The sequence below is a fragment of the Macaca fascicularis genome, chromosome 2 (genome assembly GCF_037993035.2).
Source record: "Macaca fascicularis isolate 582-1 chromosome 2, T2T-MFA8v1.1".
Taxonomy (NCBI): Eukaryota; Metazoa; Chordata; class Mammalia; order Primates; family Cercopithecidae; genus Macaca; species Macaca fascicularis.
This window is the reverse complement of record NC_088376.1, coordinates 7,259,415-7,271,527: the sequence shown is the minus strand read 5'-3', so window position 1 is coordinate 7,271,527 and position 12,113 is coordinate 7,259,415.

Below are 12,113 nucleotides of genomic sequence, written 5' to 3'. Positions count from 1 at the left end.
CTTTTAAAATCACCTAGGACAAGTTGCCTTGTCAAAGGGTTACAGGTTTCTGTGGGAAAATTTGGAGGAAATTTATTTGATGTACTTGCATGTATCTAGTTCCCCTTTCAATCCATAGGACCTAGGTCTGTGAACAGACTTAGATATGAAAACTGAAAGGGCTGTGATTTTCCGAAGTGGCATTCAGAGCAGATTGATATCTCTCTTTCTCTCTGTCTCCACCTATCTGTCATCCCGAGGAAATCCATGATCTATTGGGCATCACCATAGTTCTCTGATAGCCAAGGTTCTCTGATTGCCACTCCTGTATTTCTGCGCATTAACTTTGCATTTGTACTTCCCGTGGTACTATTCCAATGGCCTGTACCATTCCAGAGGCCCACTTTCTTCATACTTATTAGATAGCCTAGTTCTATAGCAGCATCTTCCACTGATGAAGGCAGCTACCGCTGAGCTTCTCAATGATTTCAGCGCCTTCCTCACCTGTGCATTCATTAGTACCTTAGTGAGATAGTATCCTTGGGCGTTAGGTGATATTTGTCAGCAGTGGCCTAACAAATCCATTCAAACATTTCCACTTCCCTGAGTCCTCTGACATTCTGCAGTAATGTGGCATGAAAATTTTGACATTTGGCCAGGCACGGTGGCTCACACCTGTAATCCCAGCACTTTGGAAGGCCAAGGCAGGTGGATCACCTGAAGTCAGGAGTTTGAGACCAGCCTGTCCACCATGATGAAACCCATCTCTACTAAAAATACAAAAAAAAAAAAAAAAATTAGCCAGGTGCGGTGGCATGCACCTGTAATCCCAGCTACTTGGGAGGCTTAGGCAACAGAATCACTTGAACTTGGGAGGCGGAGGTTGCAGCTAGCCGAGGTTGCGCCACTGCACTCCAATGTGGGTAACAGAGCAAGATTCTGTATCAAAAAAAAAAAAAAAGGCATCTCCACTTCATTTACTCTAAGCCATCACCAATGCCAGGCTTCAAGAAATCATCACAGCAAATTCTTGGGCTGTGCTTCCCTACTCAGGTTGTTATCAAAACTTGATTCAGAGTATCAGCCCTGGAGGCAATGAGGAATGAGAGTCAAGGATCCTGAGGACACCAAAAGTCATATTGCAAGTCATCTGCTTTGAGTGAGGTTATTACATGGTCTTTATGTTGGGCTGCTTTCTTCTGGCAAGTGGACAGGACTGATTCTGCTGGCTGTGAGAGCTCAAGGAATTTAGAAGTTCAAACTCCCCAAAAATCTTTATTTCTGGCCTCAGGGACCCATCAGGTTACTTACTTCTTTTTTGCAGTTCTTGTAACTTTGTAATTATAAACGCCCCTGTACAAATCAATTGCAACAGCCACTTGACTTTCTAATGCCCTTCCTTCTACCCACACCTCATTCTACTTAACCACAGGTGAAGTTTTTAATAATTGTGATTCATTACAGGCCAGTAATTTTGCCACTTCACTTGACAACAGAAATGAAGTGAGTCCTTGTGACTTCCAGAATGTGGCTGATCTAACCCCAAAACGTCATCTTGAGGATTGGCTTTTGAGGCCCCCTCCTCTCCATATATCAATTATATTTGCCTGGGCTATAAGAAAAGAGAATAGGTGGCAAAACCTACAAAGTGCTAACGCTTTATTGGGAGTTGTGAGAGCAGCAGGAGTAAAGAGAAAAGGATAATGAGGCACGAAAATGAATATAGGTGATATTTTCTTTGCAGCCCACATTTTTATGGGAAGTTCAAGGTCATAGGGTAAGTGTATATTTAACATTAATAACTGTCAAACAGTTTTGTTTTATTTTGTTTTGTTTTTTGAGATGGAGTATCACTCTGTCACCCAGGCTAGAGTGTAGTGGCGTGATCTCGGCCTCCCTGGTTCAAGCAATTCTCCTGCCTCAACCTCCCGAGTAGCTGGGATTACAGGCGCCTGCCACCATGCCTGGCTAGTTTTTGTATTTTTAGTAGAGATGAGGTTTCACCATATTGGTCAGGCTGGTCTCCTGACTACAAGTGATCCACCTGCCTCAGCCTCCCAAAGTGCTGGGATTACAGATGTGAGCCACAGTGCCCAGCCTAAACAGTTTTTTAAAATGGTTGTAACTTTAACTTACAGTAATGTGTGAACTCTGGTTCCTTCCCTTTAAAGTTCAACTCCATTTTGAGACGAGCAAAGCACATTCCTTGCTGGTCAGGACCCACATTCATGGGATGTTATAGTAAAGGAAACAGCCTAATGATACCTGCAAGGAAACATTCCTACAATAACAAAGTCCAGGTGTCCCAATATCCATAACAATATCTGTTTGTGAGATAATAACAGTTATGCTTTGATGTGCTCACACACCAGACTGTCAAAGCCAGTTCTCTTTCAGTCAATAGAGTAATAAATTTGTCATACTGTTTGGTCACCTGCACATAGACACAGCTTAGCTTAGTTTTTACATAGACAAGACCCCTATATATGAGAAACGTAAAACTAAGACAGTACATTCCTCCACTTGCTTTTTTTTTTTTTTTTTTTTTTTTTTCTGTCGCCCAGGCTGGAGTGCAGTGGCGTGATCTCGGCTCACTGCAACCGCCGCCTCCCAGGTTCAAGTGATTCTCCTGCCCCAGCCTCCTGAGTAGCTGCGATTACTGACACCCACCACCATGCCCAGCTAATTTTTGTATTTTTAGTAGAGACAGGGCTTCACCATGTTGGGCCAGGCTGGTCTCAGACTCCTGACTTTAGGTGATCCACCCACCTCGACCTCCCAAAATGCTGGGATTACAGGCATGAGCCACCACACCAGGTGCCTCCACTCGCTTTCTGAGGACACCCTTCTCTGTAATGGAGTAGCTTTTAATAAACTTGCTTTTTCCACTGCACTTTGTGACTCTTCTTGAATTCCCTCCTGCACCAGTTTCAAAAACTCTCTCTGGGGTCTGGTTCAAGACCCCTGTTTCCAGTGACAATTCATTCCCTACTCTGTAGATTCTACTTTCTGTTAAGCCTCATGGAGTTTCATGTTACATATATGCAGTACAGGCTTTGACCAAGGACTTGGGAGCCCCTGTGTGCAGCTCTGTCCTCTTTGGTAGCCTACTCCAAAAGGTCCAATTGGGTCAGCAGTCCTGCATTCTGTTCTTTGCCTTCCCAGAGAGACCCTTCTTGGACTCTACTTGCTTCATAAACGTTGGAAAATAGGCCCCAAGTACAAAGTTGGCAAGAGTGTGGGAGGCTAAATTGCATGTGTTACTCTTCTCTCGTGGGTCATTGTGATATTGTGAAACATATATTTGGTCTTTGACCTTGTTTCCTGGCATACAACTAAAATCTTTAGATTGTTTTGTATGCTAATGATTGAGTAATGGCAAGCAGCCCCTGTGTCGCTTTAGGAGTGTGAGTGCAAGTTCAAGGGTGGGACTGGTAATCAGAAAAAAACATGTCATGGTTACAGGGTTGATATTTTCAGGGCCACCCCACAACCTCCAGAGATGGGGAAGGGACTGAAGGTTAAGCTCATCACCAGTGGCCAATGATTTATTCAATTATGTCTACATAATGAAGTTTCCATCAAAACCCAAAGGAGTGGCTTCAGAGAGCTTCTGGATAGCTGGACACATGGAGGTTTCTGGAGGACGGGGCTCCCAGGGAGGGTGTGGAAATTTTGTTCCCCTGCTCACTTGCATTGCCCTATGCATCCCTTTATCTACATCCTTTTGTAATATCCTTTATAATAGACTAGTAAGTGTGAATGTCTCCCTGAGTTCTGCATGCTACCCTAGAAATGTTGTTTCTTTTAGATTGAGTTTCACTCTTTCGTCCAGGCTGGTGTGCAATGGCGCAATCTTGGCTCACTGCAACCACTGCCCCGTGGGTTCAAGTGATGCTCCTGCCTCAGCCTCCTGAGTAGCTGGGATTATAGGTGCCTGCCACCATGCCCGGCCAATTTTTGTATTTTTAGTAGAGACGGGGTTTCACCATGTTGACCAGGCTGGTCTCGAACTCCTGACCTCAGGTGATCTGCTCACCTCAGCAGAGTGCTGGGATTACAGGCATGAGCCACCGTGCCTGGCCTATTCTAGAAAATTAATCAAACCCAAGAAAGGGGGTTGTGTGACCCCTGATTTATAGCTGGTTGGTCAGAAGCACAGGTAGAACAACCTGGGACTTGTGGTTGGCGTAGGAAGTGGAGGGCAGTCTTGGGGACTGAGCCCTGAGCTGCTGGATCTGATACCACCTCCAAGTGGATAGTGTCAGAATTGGATTGGAGTTCCCCCAGCTGGTGTCTGCTACAGAACTAATAGCTTGTGTGGTGTATAAGGAAATCCCTTCACACGTTTGGTGATGGAAGTCTTCTGTTTAGATGATTGTTATTGTGGTGTGAGAGTGGAGGAAAAACAGTTTGTATTTTTTCCACTGCCAGAGTCATGCCAGCTATTGCCTAGTGCTTCAGAACATTTGTCTCATATGTTCTCTCTAGCTTTTTCATCATTTTTGGAGAAGAAATTGTTTAGAATTATTTATTCCTTCTTGGGCAAAAGTTCAAGTCTAAGTATGTTTTTAAATTTTATTAGTTAGGTAATATTTCCAATGAAAAATTAAATAGTCACCAATGTACCACACTCAGATTCAAGGTAAACATGCTTCCATATTTGTCTTTACGTATATAATTGAAACATATTCTTTTGGTTATCTGTTGCTGCATAATAGAGCACGCTACAGCTTATTAGCTTTATACATTAGCATGTGTTTATTTATTCAAATTTCTGCAAATTGGGTAAGGTCAGAGAGCTCACCTTACCTCTGTCCCACGTGGCTTCTCTTGCCATAGCTCAAGTAGGTTTTGAAGATCAGTTTCCAAAGTGGTTGGCAATCAGCTAGATGTCAGCTGTCAATTGGGAGCTCCATTGAGTATGTTGGCTGGGGTGTTTGTTTTCTTCCGCATAGCCTTCCCATATAGCCAGTTTCTTACAGCATATTAGGATAGTCTTTTTTTTTTTTTTTTTTTTTTTTTGAGATGGAGTCTCCCTCTGTGGCCCAGGCTGGAGTGCAGTGGCACCATCTTGGCTCACTGCAACCTCTGCCTCCCGGGTTCATGTGATTGATTCTCCTTCCTCAGCCTCCCGAAAAGCTCGGACTACAGGCATACACCACTACGCCCAACTAATTTTTTATATTTTTAGCAGAGACAGCATTTCAGCATGTTGGCCAGACTGGTCTCAAACTCCTGACCTCAGGCGATCTGCCCAGCTCAGCCTCCCAAAGTACTGGAATTACAGGCATGAGTCACCACACCCGGCCAGACAACTGACTTCCTTAAGAGCATGAGAACAAACAGAAGTTGCCCGGCCTTCTTATGTCAAGGCTTATAAGTCTCAGAATGTCACTTCTGCATTTTATTGGTTAATCAGTTACAGGCCCAGCCCAGGTTCAACAGGAGGGGAAATCGATTCCACATTTTGATGGAGGGTTATAATGTCATACGGCAGGAGGGCATGTGTGATGAGAATCAATGTTGTGGTCATTTTTAAAGCAAGAATCTGTGATATGCATTTTCTTTTTTCTTTTTTTTTTTTTTTTTTTGAGACGGAGTCTCGCTCTGTAGCCCAGGCTGGAGTGCAGTGGCCGGATCTCGGCTCACTGCAAGCTCCGCCTCCCGGGTTCACGCCATTCTCCGGCCTCAGCCTCCCGAGTAGCTGGGACTACAGGCGCTGCCACCTCGCCCGGCTATTTTTTTTGTATTTCTTAGTAGAGACGGGGTTTCACCGTGTTAGCCAGGATGGTCTCGATCTCCTGACCTCGTGATCCGCCCATCTCGGCCTCCCAAAGTGCTGGGATTACAGGCTTGAGCCACCGCGCCCGGCCGACATGCATTTTCCTACATTCTGTTTTCCTTTCCTCCATTCTCAGAGGTAGCTACTGTAATCAATGTCTACATTTCCCATTTATATTTGTATAGTTTTACCAGACTTCTCTCTAGCACTGAACGCTCTTCATACTTTAAGCATTTTCCACATAGGGCAAAACAAAATCTTGAGGAAATATTGCAAATCTGAGATCACAAGAAAAGTAGCCTGTAGAAAAGGAATTTCCTAAACTATAGGCCTACTGCAGAAAAATTGACTGAATTGTTCATACTTTAAATTGGGTTCCAATCTTTTCCAGCTTGAAGATCTACTTTTATTTATTTTTATCTTTTATTTTTGAGATGTGATCTCACTCTGTCAGCCAGGCTGGAGTATAGTGACACAATCTCAGCTCACTGCACCCTCCACCTCTCCAGGCTCAAGTGATCCTCCCACCTCAGCCTCCCGAGTAGCTGGAACCACAGGTGCACACCACAATGTCTGGCTAATTTTTTATATTTTTGGTAGTGATGGGGTTTCACAATGTTGCCCAGGCTGGTCTGGAACTCTTGAGTTCAAGCAATCCGCCCACTTTGGCCTCCCAAAGTGCTGGGATTACAGGTGTGCCTGGCTGCTGTGCCTGGCTGAAGATCTTTTAATTAAGATTTCCTCCATACATAGTTTTTTTTTTTGTAACTGTTGGTTGAAAAATACATAATTGCAAATCACATGATCTTAATAATATTTGTAAATTGTATATGTATTAATCACAGCTGCAGTTGTATTCATTGAAAAATTCAAAATATGCTTTATGAAAAACTTTTATAGAGTCTGTAGATAATTTTTGATGCACATATACATTTGTAGAAATTACCATAATAACTCTATCATACAAGATGTTTGTAGCTAACAGGTTAGGAAACTTATGCCATAGCTCACACTTTGCTGAATTTTCCTCTGTGTTAGCTCATAGCCCTCCTTGCATTATGCTCCTTACACGAATCAGTACCTGTGCCAATATGTTTACTATCCCTAGATATGAAAACTGCTCTCATCCTACTCTAGTCCCTGCCAAGCCTCTTGGCAGAGATGCCTTTGCCCTGGCTCCACATTGACCCACTTTATCATTGTCTCTCGCCTACACTCTTATGATAGCCATAGAAAATCTCTCACATGACAATAGCTATTGATAATCTATTTCTTATTTTACTTCTTTTTCAAACTGGACATTTATCTCTAATAAATAAATGGCTCATAAAGAAAAATTAGACTTCACAACATGTAGGTATAGCAAATGTGCCCTGAGGGCACAGCAGGAGATATCTCTTTTTAACTTAGTTGCTTCTCTAAATATTTTAAATTACACCTTCTGTCTATTAAGGTATACATTCTTTTATTAAAAGTCCTTTCTTAAAAACTATTTTCGACTGAGCACAGTGACACATACTTGCAATCCCAGCAATTTGGGAGGCTGAGGCGGGTGGATCACGAGGTCAGGAGTTCAAGACCAGCCTGGCCAACATAGTGAAACCCCGTCTCTACTAAAAATACACACACACACAAAATTAGCCAGGTGTGGTGGTGGGCACCTGTAATCCTAGCCACTCGGGAGGCTGAGGCAGGAGAATCGCTTGAACCTGGGAGGCAGAGGTTGCAGCAGTGAGTCGAGATCATGCCACTGCACTCCAGCCCTGGCGACAGTGCGAGACTTGGTCTCAGAAAAAAAAAAAAAAAAAAGCCACTATTTTTTTAAAAAACCTTACTTTTTGGAAAAGTATTATTTAATCAGCGTAGTCCAGATACACTTCAATTATTCTTTACCAAATGCTTTATCCAGCAATTTACTCAACACATATTTCATGAGCAGCTATTACGTGCCAACACTATTCTACGTACTGACAATTACAGTATTAAATCACATAGACAAAGTTTCAGTCTTTGTGGTAGATTGGACAGACATACAATATTGGCAGGAATAACTGACCTGGAGAGAAAAAAAGAGTGGGCAAGATATGGAATGACAGATTGGGTTGCTATTTTAGATAAGATCAGGGAAAGTCACTAGGAGAAAGTGACATTTGAGCAGACACTTGAATAAAATTGGAGGAGTAAATCACGCAGTTAGTGGCATAGGGGGCCTTTCTAGGAAGAAGGACCAGTTAAGTGAAAAGGCCTTGAAGCAAGACTATGCATGGCTTATTCAAAGAACATCAAGTTGGTCAATACGAGGGCAGGGCGGTGAGAAGGGAATGAGAGGAAGCACAGGAGGTGACTTTAGCAGATGATGCTAACCACTTTAGAATGTATTCTGAGAAGATGAGATACCACCCAAGGTTCATGTACAAATCCATGATATGCTGTGGCATGCTTTAAGATATAAGTCACTCTGGCTCCTGTGTCAGTAAACTCCAGGGAAACAAGAGCAGAAACAACACATTGCGAAGGAGGCTACGACCAAAATCCAGGTAAGAGATGATGAGGGTTTAGACCATGGTGATAGCAGTCAGGAAATGAGATGTGGAATTTTTGTTTTATTTTAAAGCTTGAGTTGACTGAATCTGCTGAAGGATAAATGTAGGGTGTGAAAGAGAGTAAAGAATAGATGACTCTAAAGTTTTCGATGTGACGACTGTGTGAATACAGAGATGAAGTATACAAAGGAGCAATAGGTATTGAAGAAATCACGAGATCAGTTTTGGTTATTCATGAATAAGTGCTAATTAAATATTCAAATTAGTATGAAAAAGTAGTCAATTGGTGCTATGGTTTGAATGTGTCTCTCCAAAATTCAGGTATTATCAATTGATAGTATTAAGAGGCGGGGCCTATAAGAGGTGATTAGTTCATAAGGGCTTCTCCCTGGTTAATGGGATTAAGACTTTTAAAACAAGCTTCATGCAACATTATTCCTCAATAAATCCTCCAGGGTAAGAATAGTTAGGAAGTAGAAGAAGTTTGAGAACTGGAGTACTGTCTGAATCCGAAACACTGTAACATTTAAATGTTTGGAAAATGGGGGCGGAAACACTCAAGACTATGATAAGAAATGATATAAGTGTGTGTGTGTGGGCGGGTGGGGGGTGGTTAGTTTTCGCGTACAGTACAGTGGCAGTCAGTTGCCTAGCTAGGAATTCAAACTGCAGGTATTGTAACCCAGATTGTTATCAGAAGGCTATACTCTAAAGGAAGTTATAATAAGACCTTTAGCTATTTTTAAAATCTTAGATTTATAATAGGAACTCTAAAGCATCATTTAATGAATGCAAGAAATAGGTTTTCACTAGTAAAATTGTGGGTACTCAAAATATGTGGAGCTCTATGAATTGCCTGAAATATTTCAAAGAAATTCTATACTTTTATTTGGATAAGGTATAAGCGCCAAAGGAGCTTTTCAGCCTTTACTTTTTGCAATGATTCCCAAGGCATGATTCCAAAATAATGTCTGTGTTTTCACAAATCTTTTATAGACTGTGTAGTCAGAATCCATAAATGATAGGAAATTGGGACTTCAACATTTTTCAAAACTGTCTTTATGACTTCTTTGTATCTATCTGCTAATAAATGTGTATGCATACATATAAATATGTGTATATATGTTATATAAAAATATATGTGACTAGGGTCAGGCTACGCCTGTAATCCCAGCACTTTGGGAGACCGAGGTGGGTGGATCACTTGAGGTCAGGTGTTCAAGACCAGCCTGGCCAACATGGTGAAACCCCTCCTCTACTAAAAATACAAAAATTAGCCTAGCATGGTGACAGCTGCCTGTAATCCCTGCTGTTTGGGAGGCTGAGGCAGGAGAATTGCTTGAACCCAGGAGGCGGAGGTTGCAGTGAGCCAAGATCATGCCATTGCACTCCAGCCTGGGTGACAAGAGCAAAATTCCCTCGCAAATATATATATATATATGGCTATGTGTATATGTACATACATTCATTATCTATGTATAATATATGAACATTCATATATAATGTATAAATTTGATTTCAGACATACTTTTTTTGTAACCTGGTAGAAACATTTTAGGTAGAGTTGATAGCCCATAACTATTTCCAGTAATTGGCAGATAACACCATCTAAAAGAAACTCAAGTGTAGAGAATTCATTGACTTAGGTCACTTTTCCACAATGTGGTCAGTGATTTAGAGTTGTCTTGGGAGATAAGAAAAACACAAAATGAAATAAAAATAACAAACCAAAAGCAAAACAATGTTTCAGACATGAAAGTAGAGTCATCTTGGTTAAATGGTGACAATTAGTCAATAAAAGGAGAATGAGATTGATCTCTGTGTCAGCAACATGGAAGTCACTGCTAATGTTAATAAGAACAGTTTGTTTTTGGAGTGGTGTAGATAAATGTATGATTAGTATAGATTCAAGACAGAAGGAGAGAGTAGGAAGTACAGACCATAAGAATAGACAAATATTCCAAAGAGATTTGCTGTAAATAGGAGCAGAAAAATATGATAATAGCTGAAGGGGACTGGAGCTATGGCAAATGTTTGTTAAGGTGGAGGAATTACAGCAAGTTTTAGAGGAAAAAATAATGATGCAGTAGAGAAAGAAAATGTGGGGAGTAATATCTTTGAGAAAATGAAGAAATGGGGTCTCATCAGGGCTGTTGTTCAACAGACATGCACAACCAAAGCAATAATGACTGTTAAGATACTAACATACTTTCAGGACAGTTTGTAAATAATTGCTCTTCTGAGCCCTTTGAGTGCTCCCGTCTCCAACCTCCTTTCCCTTGGAACTTCCTGAACCTGCCCACCATCCAGAAACTATAGGGTAATAACTGGAACCGAAGAAAGCCCCACAAACTGCTTTGGTGCTATGTTCATGCTTCTGCCATTCTGATTGTTAAATGTTTTGAATATCACTCAAATATCCAGTGTCCAAATGAAGATGTCAGTCTTAGGAGAAGTAGATGGGTTGATAGATTTGGAAAGGGTATGATGTTGAGGTTCTCTGTTTAGCGCTCTTATTTTATTTTATTTTTATTTTTATTTATTTATTTATTTTTGAGACAGACTCTCGCTGTCGCCCAGGCTAGAGTGCAGTGGAGTGCAGAGTTTCGCTCTGTTGCCCAGGCTGGAGAGCTAGGCTCACTGCTACTTCTACCTCCTGGGTTCAAGCGATTCTCAGACTCCCGAATAACTAGGGCTACAGGTATGTACCACCATGCCCGGCTAATTTTGGTATTTTTAGTACAGATGAGGTTTCACTATGTTGGTCAGGTTGGTTTCAAACTTCTGACCTCAGGTGATTCACCCACCTGAGCCTCCCAAAGTGCTGGGATTAGAGGCCTGAGCTACCGCACCTGACCTCAGTGCTTTTATTTTCTCACAAATCTAAGACACTAAGAGTAAAAAGAGGCTAGGGACCTTGTAGGTATAAGGGAAGAAGGTGTGCTATCAGTGTGTTTTGGAATAGGAAATTAATTGATCAGGGCAATATATAGAGTTTATAGTAGATTAGCCACGTTTTGCATATTGCTATGCAAGTAGAAAACAGGAAGACAGTGACAAGGGAATTGAGGGTATTGAGTAGGGAGTGATTATCAAAATGAGCTGTCAAATTTAAGCCAATTAAGAAGAAAATGGGTATAGGGTCAAGTGAGAGGCAGTACCAGGGTGGTAGGGCAAACAGATCATAGGTTCTTGTGTAATTGAAAAATTGTTGAACTGGGGTACCCCTAGGAGTGAGTTGGAGAGATAGAAGTGGTACTTGGAAGACATTTGAAATTGACAAAGGATGAGTTTTTAGTAACGACAAATTCTAATGAATTACCCTGAGAGGAGTTGGTGGAGACGGTGCAATGGCTTGAATGTTGTGCCTTCCAAAACTCATGTTGAAATTTAGTCACCAACGTGGCAGTATGAAGAGGTGGAGACTTCAAGAGGTGATTGGGTCATGAGAGCTCTGCCCTTATGAATGCATGAATCCATTGCTGAATCATTAATGGGTTATCATTGGAGTGGGACTGGAGGCTTTATAAGAAGAAGAAGAGAGACCTCAACTAGATCATTTAGCCTCTTCACCATGTGATGCTCTGTGTCACCTTGGGTCTCTGTAGAGATTCTCCACCAGCAAGAAGGCTCTCCCAGATGGGACTCCTTCAATTGGAGGCATTCATAAGTGTAATAAATTCATTCATTTTCTTTACAAATTACCAGTTTCAGATATTCTGTTCTAAGCAACCAAAAATAGAGTAAGACAGATGGGATAGGGTGACATGGCTTGGCTGTGTTCCCACCCAAATCTCATCTTAAAT